This window comes from Oncorhynchus keta, unplaced genomic scaffold (genome assembly GCF_023373465.1).
Source record: "Oncorhynchus keta strain PuntledgeMale-10-30-2019 unplaced genomic scaffold, Oket_V2 Un_contig_5318_pilon_pilon, whole genome shotgun sequence".
In the NCBI taxonomy this organism is placed as follows: domain Eukaryota; kingdom Metazoa; phylum Chordata; class Actinopteri; order Salmoniformes; family Salmonidae; genus Oncorhynchus; species Oncorhynchus keta.
The window spans coordinates 45060-61938 of NW_026288227.1; the positions used below are offsets into that span (position 1 = coordinate 45060).

Consider the following 16879-nt stretch of genomic DNA (forward strand, 5'->3'; position numbering starts at 1 on the left):
AGAGAGGAAGGGGAGAGAGAGAGAGGCAGTGAGGAGGATGAAGGGCTGGAGGGGGAGGGAAAGAGAGGAAGGGGAGAGAGAGAGAGGCAGTGAGGAGGATGAAGGGCTGGAGGGGGAGGGAAAGAGAGGAAGGGGAGAGAGAGAGAGTCAGTGAGGAGGATGACGGGCTGGAGGGGGAGGGAGGAGGGAAAGAGAGGAAGGGGAGAGAGAGATAGGCAGTGAGGAGGATGAAGGGCTGGAGGGGGAGGGAGGAGGGAAAGAGAGGAAGGGGAGAGAGAGAGGCAGTGAGGAAGATGAAGGGCTGGAGGGGGAGGGAGGAGGGAAAGAGAGGAAGGGGAGAGAGAGAGAGGCAGTGAGGAGGATGAAGGGCTGGAGGGGGAGGGAGGAGGGAAAGAGAGGAAGGGGAGAGAGAGATAGGCAGTGAGGAAGATGACGGGCTGAGTGAGTGTGTCTAACCTGAGAGCAGGTGTACGGAAGGGAAGCTCCTCTCCAGCTTGTCCAATAGGACGGTAAGGAAGGCCTCCGAGGGAAGAGTCAAGGGGTCAGATGAACTTTGGTCATACACCACCACTTCCTGACCGCCCACTCGCTCCAACTAGGAGAAAAAGAGAGAGAGGGGAAGATGAAGAGTTAACAGAAACATTCAGAGAGAGAGGAGGAAGATGAAGGGTTAACAGAAACATTCAGAGAGAGAGAGGAGGAAGATGAAGGGTTAACAGAAACATTCAGAGAGAGAGAGAGGAGGAAGATGAAGAGTTAACAGAAACATTCAGAGAGAGAGAGAGGAGGAAGATGAAGGGTTAACAGAAACATTCAGAGAGAGAGAGGAGGAAGATGAAGGGTTAACAGAAACATTCAGAGAGAGAGGAGGAAGATGAAGAGTTAACAGAAACATTCAGAGAGAGAGAGAGGAGAGGAAGATGAAGGGTTAACAGAAACATTCAGAGAGAGAGAGGAGGAAGATGAAGGGTTAACAGAAACATTCAGAGAGAGAGAGGAGGAAGATGAAGGGTTAACAGAAACATTCAGAGAGAGAGGAGGAAGATGAAGGGTTAACAGAAACATTCAGAGAGAGAGAGGAGGAAGATGAAGGGTTAACAGAAACATTCAGAGAGAGAGAGGAGGAAGATGAAGAGTTAACAGAAACATTCAGAGAGAGAGGAGGAAGATGAAGGGTTAACAGAAACATTCAGAGAGAGAGAGGAGGAAGATGAAGAGTTAACAGAAACATTCAGAGAGAGAGAGGAGGAAGATGAAGGGTTAACAGTAACATTCAGAGAGAGAGGAGGAAGATGAAGAGTTAACAGAAACATTCAGAGAGAGAGGAGGAAGATGAAGGGTTAACAGAAACATTCAGAGAGAGGAGGAAGATGAAGGAAGATTGAGAGAAGGGTTAACAGAAACATTCAGAGAGAGAGAGGAGGAAGATGAAGGGTTAACAGAAACATTCAGAAACATTCAGAGAGAGGAGGAAGATGAAGAGTTAACAGAAACATTCAGAGAGAGAGGAGGAAGATGAAGGGTTAACAGAAACATTCAGAGAGAGGAGGAAGATGAAGGGTTAACAGAAACATTCAGAGAGAGAGGAGGAAGATGAAGGGTTAACAGAAACATTCAGAGAGAGGAGGAAGATGAAGGGTTAACAGAAACATTCAGAGAGAGAGGAGGAAGATGAAGAGTTAACAGAAACATTCAGAGAGAGGAGGAAGATGAAGGGTTAACAGAAACATTCAGAGAGAGAGGAGGAAGATGAAGAGTTAACAGAAACATTCAGAGAGAGAGAGGAAGGAAGATGAAGGGTCTAATCTAACATTGAGGAGGAAGATGCTGGTTAACAGAAACATTCAGAGAGAGAGGAGGAAGATGAGGGTTCAGAAACATTCAGCGAGAGAGGAGGAAGATGAAGGGTTCAGAAACATTCAGATCAGGAGGAAGATGAAGGGTTAACAGAAACATTCAGAGAAAGGAGGAAGATGAAGAGTTAACAGAAACATTCTGAAGAGGAGGAAGATGAAGGGTTAACAGAAACATTCTCCCATTCAGAGAGAGAGGAAGAGTTACTCAAACAGTCTTGTAATCTAATCTAATCATTGATTATGATTATGTCTAAATATTTTAGTGATCAGACAATCAAAGTTCAGATCACTGGCTGCCCCGGCAACACAATCCCAAAGCAGAACCTGTCATGTACCTGAACCAGGAGGATATGTCCTCCAGTCAGGTTGATACGTTGTCCTGTTACCAGTCATGTTGATATGTCCTGTACCAGTCATGTTGATATGTCCTGTACCAGTCAGGTTGATATGTCATGTACCAGTCATGTTGATATGTCTGTACCAGTCAGGTTGATATGTCATGTACCAGTCAGGTTGATATGTCCTGTACCAGTCATGTTGATATGTCCTGTACCAGTCAGGTTGATATGTCCTGTACCAGTCAGGTTGATATGTCCTGTACCAGTCATGTTGATATGTCATGTACCAGTCAGGTTGATATGTCCTGTACCAGTCATGTTGATATGTCCTGTACCAGTCCTGTACCAGTCATGTTGATATGTCATGTACCAGTCATGTTGATATGTCATGTACCAATCATGTTGATATGTCATGTACCAGTCATGTTGATATGTCCTGTACAAGTCATGTTGATATGTCATGTACCAGTCATGTTGATATGTCCTGTACCAGTCAGGTTGATATGTCATGTACCAGTCATGTTGATATGTCATGTACCAGTCATGGTGATATGTCATGTACCAGTCATGTTGATATGTCATGTACCAGTCATGTTGATATGTCATGTACCAGTCATGTTGATATGTCATGTACCAGTCATGTTGATATGTCATGTACCAGTCATGTTGATATGTCATGTACCAGTCATGTTGATATGTCATGTACCAGTCATGTTGATATGTCCTGTACCAGTCATGTTGATATGTCCTGTACCAGTCATGTTGATATGTCATGTACCAGTCATGGTGATATGTCATGTACCAGTCATGTTGATATGTCATGTACCAGTCATGTTGATATGTCATGTACCAGTCATGGTGATATGTCATGTACCAGTCATGGTGATATGTCATGTACCAGTCATGGTGATATGTCCTGTACCAGTCAGGTTGATATGTCCCGTACCAGTCAGGTTGATATGTCATGTACCAGTCAGGTTGATATGTCATGTACCAGTCAGGTTGATATGTCCTGTACCAGTCAGGTTGATATGTCCTGTACCAGTCAGGTTGATATGTCATGTTGATATGTCCTGTACCAGTCAGGTTGATATGTCATGTACCAGTCATGTTGATATGTCCTGTACCAATCATGTTGATATGTCATGTACCAGTCATGGTGATATGCCCTGTACCAGTCATGTTGATATGTCCTGTACCAGTCAGGTTGATATGTCCTGTACCAGTCATGTTGATATGTCAGGTTGATATGTCCTGTACCAGTCATGTTGATATGTCATGTACCAGTCATGTTGATATGTCATGTACCAGTCATGTTGATATGTCCTGTATCAGTCAGGTTGATATGTCCTGTACCAGTCAGGTTGATATGTCCTGTACCAGTCATGTTGATATGTCATGTACCAGTCATGTTGATATGTCCTGTACCAGTCAGGTTGATATGTCCTGTACCAGTCAGGTTGATATGTCCTGTACCAGTCATGTTGATATGTCCTGTACCAGCCAGGTTGATATGTCATGTACCAGTCATGGTGATATGTCCTGTACCAGTCAGGTTGATATGTCAGGTTGATATGTCCTGTACCAGTCATGTTGATATGTCCTGTACCAGTCATGGTGATATGTCATGTACCAGTCAGGTTGATATGTCAGGTTGATATGTCCTGTACCAGTCATGTTGATATGTCCTGTACCAGTCATGGTGATATGTCATGTACCAGTCAGGTTGATGTGTCATGTACCAGTCAGGTTGATGTGTCCTGTACCAGTCAGGTTGATATGTCCTGTACCAGTCAGGTTGATATGTCCTGTACCAGTCAGGTTGATATGTCCTGTACCAGTCATGTTGATATGTCCTGTACCAGTCATGTTGATATGTCCTGTACCAGTCATGGTGATATGTCCTGTACCAGTCAGGTTGATATGTCATGTACCAGTCAGGTTGATATGTCCTGTACCAGCCAGGTTGATATGTCATGTACCAGTCATGGTGATATGTCCTGTACCAGTCATGTTGATATGTCATGTACCAGTCATGTTGATATGTCATGTACCAGTCATGTTGATATGTCCTGTATCAGTCAGGTTGATATGTCCTGTACCAGTCAGGTTGATATGTCCTGTACCAGTCATGTTGATATGTCATGTACCAGTCATGTTGATATGTCCTGTACCAGTCAGGTTGATATGTCCTGTACCAGTCAGGTTGATATGTCCTGTACCAGTCATGTTGATATGTCCTGTACCAGCCAGGTTGATATGTCATGTACCAGTCATGGTGATATGTCCTGTACCAGTCAGGTTGATATGTCAGGTTGATATGTCCTGTACCAGTCATGTTGATATGTCCTGTACCAGTCATGGTGATATGTCCTGTACCAGTCAGGTTGATATGTCAGGTTGATATGTCATGTACCAGTCATGTTGATATGTCCTGTACCAGTCATGGTGATATGTCATGTACCAGTCAGGTTGATGTGTCATGTACCAGTCAGGTTGATGTGTCCTGTACCAGTCAGGTTGATATGTCCTGTACCAGTCAGGTTGATATGTCCTGTACCAGTCAGGTTGATATGTCCTGTACCAGTCATGTTGATATGTCCTGTACCAGTCATGTTGATATGTCCTGTACCAGTCATGGTGATATGTCCTGTACCAGTCAGGTTGATATGTCATGTACCAGTCAGGTTGATATGTCCTGTACCAGTCAGGTTGATATGTCATGTACCAGTCATGGTGATATGTCCTGTACCAGTCAGGTTGATATGTCATGTACCAGTCAGGTTGATATGTCATGTACCAGTCATGTTGATATGTCCTGTACCAGTCAGGTTGATATGTCCTGTACCAGTCAGGTTGATATGTCCTGTACCAGTCAGGTTGATATGTCCTGTACCAGTCAGGTTGATATGTCCTGTACCAGTCAGGTTGATATGTCAGGTTGATATGTCCTGTACCAGTCATGTTGATATGTCCTGTACCAGTCATGTTGATATGTCCTGTACCAGTCAGGTTGATATGTCATGTACCAGTCATGGTGATATGTCATATGTCCTGTACCAGTCATGTTGATATGTCCTGTACCAGTCAGGTTGATATGTCATGTACCAGTCATGGTGATATGTCATGTACCAGTCATGTTGATATGTCCTGTACCAGTCAGGTTGATATGTCCTGTACCAGTCAGGTTGATATGTCATGTACCAGTCATGGTGATATGTCATGTACCAGTCATGGTGATATGTCATGTACCAGTCATGTTGATATGTCCTGTACCAGTCATGGTGATATGTCAGGTTGATATGTCCTGTACCAGTCATGGTGATATGTCATGTACCAGTCATGGTGATATGTCATGTACCAGTCATGTTGATATGTCCTGTACCAGTCATGGTGATATGTCCTGTACCAGTCATGGTGATATGTCCTGTACCAGTCATGGTGATATGTCCTGTACCAGTCATGTTGATATGTCCTGTACCAGTCATGTTGATATATCATGTTGATATGTCATGTACCAGTCATGTTGATATGTCATGTTGATATGTCCTGTACCAGTCATGGTGATATGTCAGGTTGATATGTCATGTACCAGTCATGGTGATATGTCCTGTACCAGTCATGGTGATATGTCAGGTTGATATGTCCTGTACCAGTCATGGTGATATGTCATGTACCAGTCATGGTGATATGTCATGTACCAGTCATGTTGATATGTCCTGTACCAGTCATGGTGATATGTCCTGTACCAGTCATGGTGATATGTCCTGTACCAGTCATGGTGATATGTCCTGTACCAGTCATGTTGATATGTCCTGTACCAGTCATGATATATCATGTTGATATGTCCTGTACCAGTCATGTTGATATGTCATGTTGATATGTCCTGTACCAGTCATGTCAGGTTGATATGTCATGTACCAGTCATGGTGATATGTCATGTACCAGTCATGGTGATATGTCAGGTTGATATGTCCTGTACCAGTCATGTTGATATGTCCTGTACCAGTCATGTTGATATGTCCTGTACCAGTCATGTTGATATGTCCTGTACCAGTCATGTTGATATGTCCTGTACCAGTCATGTTGATATGTCCTGTACCAGTCATGGTGATATGTCCTGTACCAGTCATGGTGATATATGTCAGTCATGGTGATATGTCATGTACCAGTCAGGTTGATATGTCATGTTGATATGTCATGTACCAGTCATGTTGATATGTCCAGGTTGATATGTCCTGTACCAGTCAGGTTGATATGTCCTGTACCAGTCATGTTGATATGTCATGTTGATATGTCCTGTACCAGTCAGGTTGATATGTCATGGTGATATGTCCTGTACCAGTCATGTTGATATGTCCTGTACCAGTCATGTTGATATGTCCTGTACCAGTCATGTTGATATGTCATGGTGATATGTCCTGTACCAGTCATGTTGATATGTCCTGTACCAGTCAGGGTGATATGTCCTGTACCAGTCAGGGTGATATGTCCTGTACCAGTCAGGGTGATATGTCCTGTACCATTCATGTTGATATGTCCTGTACCAGTCAGGGTGATATGTCCTGTACCAGTCAGGGTGATATGTCCTGTACCATTCATGTTGATATGTCCTGTACCAGTCAGGGTGATATGTCCTGTACCAGTCAGGGTGATATGTCCTGTACCAGTCAGGGTGATATGTCCTGTACCAGTCAGGTTGATATGTCCTGTACCAGTCAGGTTGATATGTCCTGTACCATTCATGTTGATATGTCATGTACCAGTCATGTTGATATGTCATGTTGATATGTCCTGTACCAGTCAGGTTGATATGTCCTGTACCAGTCAGGTTGATATGTCATGTACCAGTCATGGTGATATGTCCTGTATAACCGGTTGAAACAGAGTGATCGTGTGGTTTATAGTTCTATGGTCCTATTCTAGGGTGGAAAGTACCGCTGCGGTGCCCTTGAACACACACACACACACACACACACACACACACACACACACACACACACACACACACACACACACACACACACACACACACACACACACACACACACACACACACACACACACACACACACACACACACACACCTGACCTAAATAGCTTGTTGATATCCAGTTTCCACTGCTATGAATAGATATGATTTGAGTCCTCCTGTAGACTAAAGCCTGATGTACATTACATGTTGTTATTCCCCAACTGCAGGCTACCAACAGCTCATGGAGATCTTTTCCAAATGGGAAGAAATCGGAGCAAACCTAACCTGGAAGCACATAGCCCAGGTTGATGGGCTCCCGAGAACTCTACTGGCACTTAAGGCACCCCAATAACTTCTATACATGTTGAATATTTTATTTATTATTTTATTTAACGAGTCAGTTAAGAACAAATACTTATTTACTATGACGACCTAGGAACAGTGGGTTAACTGGTCTAGGAACAGTGGGTTAACTGGTCTAGGAACAGTGGGTTAACTGGTCTAGGAACAGTGGGTTAACTGGTCTAGGAACAGTGGGTTAACTGGTCTAGGAGCAGTGGGTTAACTGGTCTAGGAACAGTGGGTTAACTGGTCTAGGAACAGTGGGTTAACTGGTCTAGGAACAGTGGGTTAACTGGTCTAGGAACAGTGGGTTAACTGGTCTAGGAACAGTAGGTTAACTGGTCTAGGAACAGTAGGTTAACTGGTCTAGGAACAGTGGGTTAACTGGTCTAGGAACAGTGGGTTAACTGGTCTAAGGAACAGTGAGTTAACTGGTCTAGGAACAGTGGGTTAACTGGTCTAAGGAACAGTGAGTTAACTGGTCTAAGGAACAGTGGGTTAACTGGTCTAGGAACAGTGGGTTAACTGGTCTAGGAACAGTGGGTTAACTGGTCTAGGAACAGTGGGTTAACTGGTCTAGGAACAGTGGGTTAACTGGTCTAGGAACAGTGGGTTCACTGGTCTAGGAACAGTGGGTTAACTGGTCTAGGAACGGTGGGGTAACTGGTCTAGGAACAGTGGGTTAACTGGTCTAAGGAACAGTGAGTTAACTGGTCTAAGGAACAGTGAGTTAACTGGTCTAGGAACAGTGGGTTAACTGGTCTAGGAACAGTGGGTTAACTGGTCTAGGAACAGTGGGTTAACTGGTCTAGGAACAGTGGGTTAACTGGTCTAGGAACAGTGGGTTAACTGGTCTAGGAACAGTGGGTTAACTGGTCTAGGAACGGTGGGGTAACTGGTCTAGGAACAGTGGGGTAACTGGTCTAGGAACAGTGGGTTAACTGGTCTAGGAACAGTGGGTTAACTGGTCTAGGAACAGTGGGTTAACTGGTCTAGGAACAGTGGGTTAACTGGTCTAGGAACAGTGGGTTAACTGGTCTAGGAACAGTGGGTTAACTGGTCTAGGAACAGTGGGTTAACTGGTCTAGGAACATTGGGTGAACTGGTCTAAAAACAGTGGGTTAACTGGTCTAGGAACAGTGGGTTAACTGGTCTAGGAACAGTGGGTTAACTGGTCTAGGAACAGTGGGTTAACTGGTCTTGGAACAGTAGGTTAACTGGTCTAGGAACAGTAGGTTAACTGGTCTAGGAACAGTGGGTTAACTGCCTAGGAACAGTGGGTTAACTGCCTAGGAACAGTGGGTTAACTGGTCTAGGAACAGTGGGTTAACTGGTCTAGGAACAGTGGGTTAACTGGTCTAGGAACAGTGGGTTAACTGGTCTAGGAACAGTGGGTTAACTGGTCTAGGAACAGTGGGTGAACTGGTCTAAAAACAGTGGGTTAACTGGTCTAGGAACAGTGGGTTAACTGGTCTAGGAACAGTGGGTTAACTGGTCTAGGAACAGTGGGTTAACTGGTCTAGGAACAGTGGGTTAACTGGTCTAGGAACAGTGGGTTAACTGGTCTAGGAACAGTAGGTTAACTGGTCTAGGAACAGTAGGTTAACTGGTCTAGGAACAGTGGGTTAACTGCCTAGGAACAGTGGGTTAACTGCCTAGGAACAGTGGGTTAACTGGTCTAGGAACAGTGGGTTAACTGCCTTGTTCAGGGTCAGAAAGACAGATTTGTACCTTTCATCTCAGGGATTCTATATTGCAACCTTTCGGTTACTAGTCCAACGCTCTAACCACTAGGCTACCTGCTGGTTACTAGTCCAACGCTCTAACCACTAGGCTACCTGCTGGTTACTGGTCCAACGCTCTAACCACTAGGCTACCTGCTGGTTACTAGTCCAACGCTCTAAGCACTAGGCTACCTGATGGTTACTAGTCCAACGCTCTAACCACTAGGCTACCTGCTGGTTACTAGTCCAACGCTCTAACCACTAGGCTACCTGCTGGTTACTGGTCCAACGCTCGAACCACTAGGCTACCTGATGGTTACTAGTCCAACGCTCTAACCACTAGGCTACCTGCTGGTTACTAGTCCAACGCTCTAACCACTAGGCTACCTGCTGGTTACTGGTCCAACGCTCGAACCACTAGGCTACCTGCTGGTTACTAGTCCAACGCTCTAACCACTAGGCTACCTGCTGGTTACTAGTCCAACGCTCTAACCACTAGGCTACCTGCTGGTTACTGGTCCAACGCTCTAACCACTAGGCTACCTGCTGGTTACTGGTCCAACGCTCTAACCACTAGGCTACCTGCTGGTTACTAGTCCAACGCTCTAACCACTAGGCTACCTGCTGGTTACTAGTCCAGCGCTCTAACCACTAGGCTACCTGCTGGTTACTAGTCCAACGCTCTAACCACTAGGCTACCTGCTGGTTACTAGTCCAACGCTCTAACCACTAGGCTACCTGCTGGTTACTAGTCCAACGCTCTAACCACTAGGCTACCTGCTGGTTACTGGTCCAACGCTCTAACCACTAGGCTACCTGCTGGTTACTAGACCAACGCTCTAACCACTAGGCTACCTGCTGGTTACTGGTCCAACGCTCTAACCACTAGGCTACCTGCTGGTTACTAGTCCAACGCTCTAACCACTAGGCTACCTGCTGGTTACTAGTCCAACGCTCTAACCACTAGGCTACCTGCTGGTTACTGGTCCAACACTCTAACCACTAGGCTGCCTGCTGGTTACTAGTCCAACGCTCTAACCACTAGGCTACCTGCTGGTTACTACTCCAACGCTCTAACCACTAGGCTGCCTGCTGGTTACTAGTCCAATGCTCTAACCACTAGGCTACCTGCTGGTTACTAGTCCAACGCTCTAACCACTAGGCTACCTGCTCTTACCACTAGGCTACATGCTGGTTACTAGTCCAACGCTCTAACCACTAGGCTACCTGCTGTTTACAAGCAATACGCTTGTCCTCATCTTTACTAGAGGCTGCTCACCTACTCACCTCACTGCAACACCTCTCCAGGTCTCTGATCACTACTTTGTTCTCCTTTCTGTCTCCCTTTCCAACCCTAACCACTCACCCTACACAGTCACGCACCGTCACAATCTTTGCTCTCTCTCTCCTACTACTCTCTCATCTATCCTATCATCTCTAACCACTCAGCCCCTACCCAGATGGTCTCTCTCTCTCTCCTACTACTCTCTCATCTATCCTATCATCTCTAACCACTCAGCCCCTACCCAGATGGTCTCTCTCTCTCCCACTACTCTCTCATCTATCCTATCATCTCTAACCACTCAGCCCCTACCCAGATGGTCTCTCTCTCTCCCACTACCTCTTCCTCTATCCTATCATCTCTAACCACTCAGCCCCTACCCAGATGGTCTCTCTCTCTCCTACTACTCTCTCATCTATCCTATCATCTCTAACCACTCAGCCCCTACCCAGATGGTCTCTCTCTCTCCTACTACTCTCCTCTTCTATCCTATCATCTCTAACCACTCAGCCCCTACCCAGATGGTCTCTCTCTCTCTCCTACTACTCTCTCATCTATCCTATCATCTCTAACCACTCAGCCCCTTCCCAGATGGTCTCTCTCTCCCTCCTACTACTCTCTCATCTATCCTATCATCTCTAACCACTCAGCCCCTACCCAGATGGTCTCTCTCTCTCCTACTACTCTCCTCTTCTATCCTATCCTCTCTAACCACTCAGCCCCTACCCAGATGGTCTCTCTCTCCCACTACTCTCTCCTCTTCTATCCTATCATCTCTAACCACTCAGCCCCTACCCAGATGGTCTCTCTCTCCCACTACTCTCTCCTCTTCTATCCTATCATCTCTAACCACTCAGCCCCTACCCAGATGGTCTCTCTCTCCCACTACTCTCTCCTCTTCTATCCTATCATCTCTAACCACTCAGCCCCTACCCAGATGGTCTCTCTCTCTCCCACTACTCTCTCCTCTACTATCCTATCATCTCTAACCACTCAGCCCCTACCCAGATGGTCTCTCTCTCTCCTACTACTCTCTCATCTATCCTATCATCTCTAACCACTCAGCCCCTACCCAGATGGTCTCTCTCTCCCACTACTCTCTCCTCTTCTATCCTATCATCTCTCCCTTCTGCTAAATCCTTCTCCTTCCGGTCTCCTAATTCTGCCTCTTCGACCTCACTCTCCTACCTTTTCGCATCCTATGTCTCACACTGTCCCAGTCCAAGCTCTTCTCTGTCCTGGTACCCCAATGGTGGAACCAGCTTCTCTGTGAAGCTAGGACAGCAGAGTCCCTGCCCATCTCACACTGTCCCAGTCCAAGCTCTTCTCTGTCCTGGTACCCCAATGCTGGAACCAGCTTCTCCGTGAAGCTAGGACATCTTCTGAAAACATCTGAAACCTCTTCAAAGAGTATATTAAATAATCCCCTCCCACCCTTACTAGCTCTAACTTAGCTGACAGATACTTTACTGACTATGACTGGTCCACCTAGCTATCTGGAGATGAATGTACTGACTATGACTGGTCCACCCAGCTATCTGGAGATGAATGTGCTGACTATGACTGGTCCACCTAGCTATCTGGAGATGAATGTACTGACTATGACTGGTCCACCTAGCTATCTGGAGATGAATGTTCTGACTATGACTGGTCCACCTAGCTATCTGGAGATGAATGTACTGACTATGACTGGTCCACCTAGCTATCTGGAGATGAATGTACTGACTATGACTGGTCCACCTAGCTATCTGGAGATGAATGTACTGACTATGACTGGTCCACCTAGCTATCTGGAGATGAATGTACTGACTATGACTGGTCCACCTAGCTATCTGAAGATGAATGTGCTGACTATGACTGGTCCACCTAGCTATCTGAAGATGAATGTGCTGACTATGACTGGTCCACCTAGCTATCTGGAGATGAATGTACTGACTATGACTGGTCCACCTAGCTATCTGGAGATGAATGTACTGACTATGACTGGTCCACCTAGCTATCTGGAGATTAATGTACTGACTATGACTGGTCCACCTAGCTATCTGAAGATGAATGTACTGACTATGACTGGTCCACCAAGCTATCTGAAGATGAATGTCCTGACTATGACTGGTCCACCTAGCTATCTGGAGATGAATGTGCTGACTATGACTGGTCCACCTAGCTATCTGGAGATGAATGTACTGACTATGACTGGTCCACCTAGCTATCTGGAGATGAATGTACTGACTATGACTGGTCCACCTAGCTATCTGGAGATGAATGTACTGACTATGACTGGTCCACCTAGCTATCTGGAGATGAATGTACTGACTATGACTGGTCCACCTAGCTATCTGGAGATGAATGTACTGACTATGACTGGTCCACCTAGCTATCTGAAGATGAATGTACTGACTATGACTGGTCCACCTAGCTATCTGTAGATGAATGTACTGACTATGACTGGTCCACCTAGCTATCTGAAGATGAATGTACTGACTATGACTGGTCCACCTAGCTATCTGAAGATGAATGTACTGACTATGACTGGTCCACCTAGCTATCTGGAGATGAATGTACTGACTATGACTGGTCCACCTAGCTATCTGAAGATGAATGTACTGACTATGACTGGTCCACCTAGCTATCTGAAGATGAATGTGCTGACTATGACTGGTCCACCTAGCTATCTGGAGATGAATGTGCTGACTATGACTGGTCCACCTAGCTATCTGGAGATGAATGTACTGACTATGACCGGTCCACCTAGCTATCTGGAGATTAATGTACTGACTAAGTCTCTCTGAGCTCTACTTTCCGTAACGCGTTAAGAAGCTCTACTTTCCCTACCGCGTTAAGAAGCTCTACTTTCCCTACCGCGTTAAGAAGCTCTACTTTCCCTACCGCGTTAAGAAGCTCTACTTTCCCTACCGCGTTAAGAAGCTCTACTTTCCCTACCGCGTTAAGAAGCTCTACTTTCCCTACCGCGTTAAGAAGCTCTACTTTCCCTACCGCGTTAAGAAGCTCTACTTTCCCTACCGCGTTAAGAAGCTCTACTTTCCCTACCGCGTTAAGAAGCTCTACTTTCCCTACCGCGTTAAGAAGCTCTACTTTCCCTACCGCGTTAAGAAGCTCTACTTTCCCTACCGCGTTAAGAAGCTCTACTTTCTCTACCGCGTTAAGAAGCTCTACTTTCTCTACCGCGTTAAGAAGCTCTACTTTCTCTACCACGTTAAGAAGCTCTACTTTCTCTACCGCGTTAAGAAGCTTCCCGCTCAGCCCAGTCAAAACTGTTCGCTGCTCTGGCCCCCCAATGGTGGAACAAACTCCCTCACGACGCCAGGACAGCGGAGTCAATCACCACCTTCCGGAGACACCTGAAAGCCCACCTCTTTAAGGAATGCCTAGGATAGGATAAAGTAATCCTTCTCACCCCCCCCCCCTTTTAAGATTTAGATGCACTATTGTAAAGTGACTGTTCCACTGGATGTCATAAGGTGAATGCACCAATTTGTAAGTCGCTCTGGATAAGAGCGTCTGCTAAATGACTTAAATGTAAAATGTAAATGTACCACGTTAAGAAGCTCTACTTTCCCCTACCGCGTTAAGAAGCTCTACTTTCCCTACAGCGTTAAGAAGCTCTACTTTCCCTACAGCGTTAAGAAGCTCTACTTTCCCTACCGCGTTAAGAAGCTCTACTTTCCCTACCGCGTTAAGAAGCTCTACTTTCCCTACCGCGTTAAGAAGCTCTACTATCCCTACAGCGTTAAGAAGCTCTACTATCCCTACAGCGTTAAGAAGCTCTACTATCCCTACAGCGTTAAGAAGCTCTACTTTCCCTACAGCGTTAAGAAGCTCTACTATCCCTACAGCGTTAAGAAGCTCTACTATCCCTACAGCGTTAAGAAGCTCTACTATCCCTACAGCGTTAAGAAGCTCTACTATCCCTACAGCGTTAAGAAGCTCTACTTTCCCTACCGCGTTAAGAAGCTCTACTTTCCCTACAGCGTTAAGCTCTACTTTCCCTACCGCGTTAAGAAGCTCTACTTCCCCTACCGCGTTAAGAAGCTCTACTTTCCCTACCTCTTTCTAGAAGTTGTTATTTCTCTACCTCATTGCACAGAGTTAACTACAGCTTACAATCATAGGAAAATGTTGCCTAAGTCGTAAAACAAGCAGACAGACGTCCTTAAAACTTGTTATTCCAAACTGTCGCCAAACCACGAGAGGGGAGTGACTGGATTCTACAACATCACTCAGTAAATATCTTTGTAAAATATAATAATGCCCTCTGATTCAGACAACTGATTCCTGGATTATGTCAGTCTGAAGTCAGTGAGAGTGTGTCAGATCTCCTCCTGGCTCTGCATGTGAAACTCCCTGTCTCTCCTAGACTCCTGGCTGATCAGTGATCTGGGTTAGAGTTAGTTAAAGAGAAACTCCTGTCTCCTAGACTCCTGGCAGATCAGTGATCCTAGAGTTAGTTAAAGAGAAACTCCCTGTCTCTCCTAGACTCCTGGCTGATCAGTGATCTGGGTTAGAGTTTCACTGCCTCTCGTTAAGAAGTCTACTTTCTACCACGTTAAGAAGCTCTACTTTCTACCGCGTTAAGAAGCTTCCCACAGCCCAGTGTCAAAACTGCTCGCTGCTCTGGCCCCCAGTGGCAGTGAGACAAGCTCCCTCCACGACGCCAGGACAGCGGAGGTCAATCACCACCTTCCGGAGACTACCTGAAAGCCCACTCCCTTTAAGGAATGCCTAGGATAGGATATAGCAACTCATCACCCCCTCCCCCTTTTAAGATTTAGATGCACTGTTGTGAAAGTGGCTGTTCCTGGATGTCATAAGGTGAATGCACCAATTCTGTAAGTCGCTCTGGATAAGAGCGTCTGCTAAATGACTTTTAAATCTTAAATGTAAATGTAATGCAGCCTCACGTTAAGAAGCTCTTACTTCCCTACCGCGTTAAGAAGCTCTACTTTTCCCTACAGCTACAGGTTTCTTACTTTCCTTGCCAGCGTTAAGAAGCTCTACTTTCCCTACCGCTGCTAAGAAGCTCTACTTTCCCTACCGTTGTTAAGAAGCTCTACTTTCCCTACCAAGGCAGAAGCTCTACTATCCCTACAGCGTTAGCTCTACTATCCTTTACAGCGCAGAAGTTTACTATCTCCTACAGCGTTAAGAAGCTCTACTTTCCTCTACATGCTAAGAAGTTTCTACTATTCCAGCGTTAAGAAGCTTCTACTATCTCAAGCAGCGTTAAGAAGCTCTTACTATCCCTACAGCGTTAAGAAGCTCTCTACTATCCCTACAGCGTTAAGAAGCTCTACTTTCCCTACCGCGTTAAGAAGCTCTACTTTCCCTACAGCGTTAAGCTCTACTTTCCCTACCGCGTTAAGAAGCCTCTACTTCCCTTGGGTCACAAGTTAAGAAGCTCTACTTTCCCTACCTCTTTCTAGAAGTTGTTATTTCTCTACCTCATTGCACAGAGTTAACTACAGCTTACAATCAGGAAAATGTTACCTAAGTCGTAAAACAAGCAGAGACAGACGTCCTTAAAACTTGTTATTCCAAACTGTCAAACCACGAGAGGGAGTGACTGGATTCTACAAATATCACTAGTAAATATCTGTAAAATATATAATGCCCTCTGATTCAGACAACTGATTCCTGGATTATGTCAGTCTGAAGTCAGTGAGAGTGTGTCGATCTCCTCCTGGCTCTGCATGTGAAACTCCCTGTCTCTCCTAGAATTTGCCGATCAGTGATCTGGGTTAGAGTTAGTTAAAGAGAAACCCCTGCTTCAGACTTGGCAGATCAGTGTGATCTGGGTTAGAGTTAGTTAAAGAGAAACTCCCTGTCTCTCCTAGACTCCTGGCTGATCAGTGATCTGCTAGAGTTAGTTAAAGAGAAACTCTGGATACAGGAACTCACCTTCTTCTTAGCAGAGTGTTGCAGCAGTTCGTTGATCTGAACCTTGTCCTGTTGCAGCCGCTCTCTTCATCAGTTTTGAACAGTTCACACTGACCGCTCCAGGATGTGGAGTGTTAAATTCTACGAAGGGCCGGCTGTCAATCAACAACACGCTGTCCAGACCCCCTCCAGCAGGGCGACCCAGCCCGGCCCCAATGGGGACGCACCGGTGCCCTGCCTGGTCCCGATGCCGGGCCTGATACAGGCCCTGGAACCTTTGACTCCAGTCCCAGCTCGAGGTCCATTCCCCACCCCAGGTCCAATCCCAGTCCCTCCAGTCCCAGCTCGGGGTCCATTCCCCACCCCAGGCCCAATCCCAGTCCCCTCAGTCCCAGCTCGGGGTCCATTCCCCACCCCAGGTCCAATCCCAGTCCCTCCAGTCCCAGCTCGGGGTCCATTCCCCACCC

General features: G+C 45.9%; 1 pseudogene; it reads right to left on the reverse strand.

The window, feature by feature from the left end:
• Positions 1 to 398: 398 nt before the first annotated feature.
• Positions 399 to 16870, reverse strand: LOC127925213 (dual specificity protein phosphatase 16-like; annotated as a pseudogene).
• Positions 16871 to 16879: the final 9 nt, after the last annotated feature.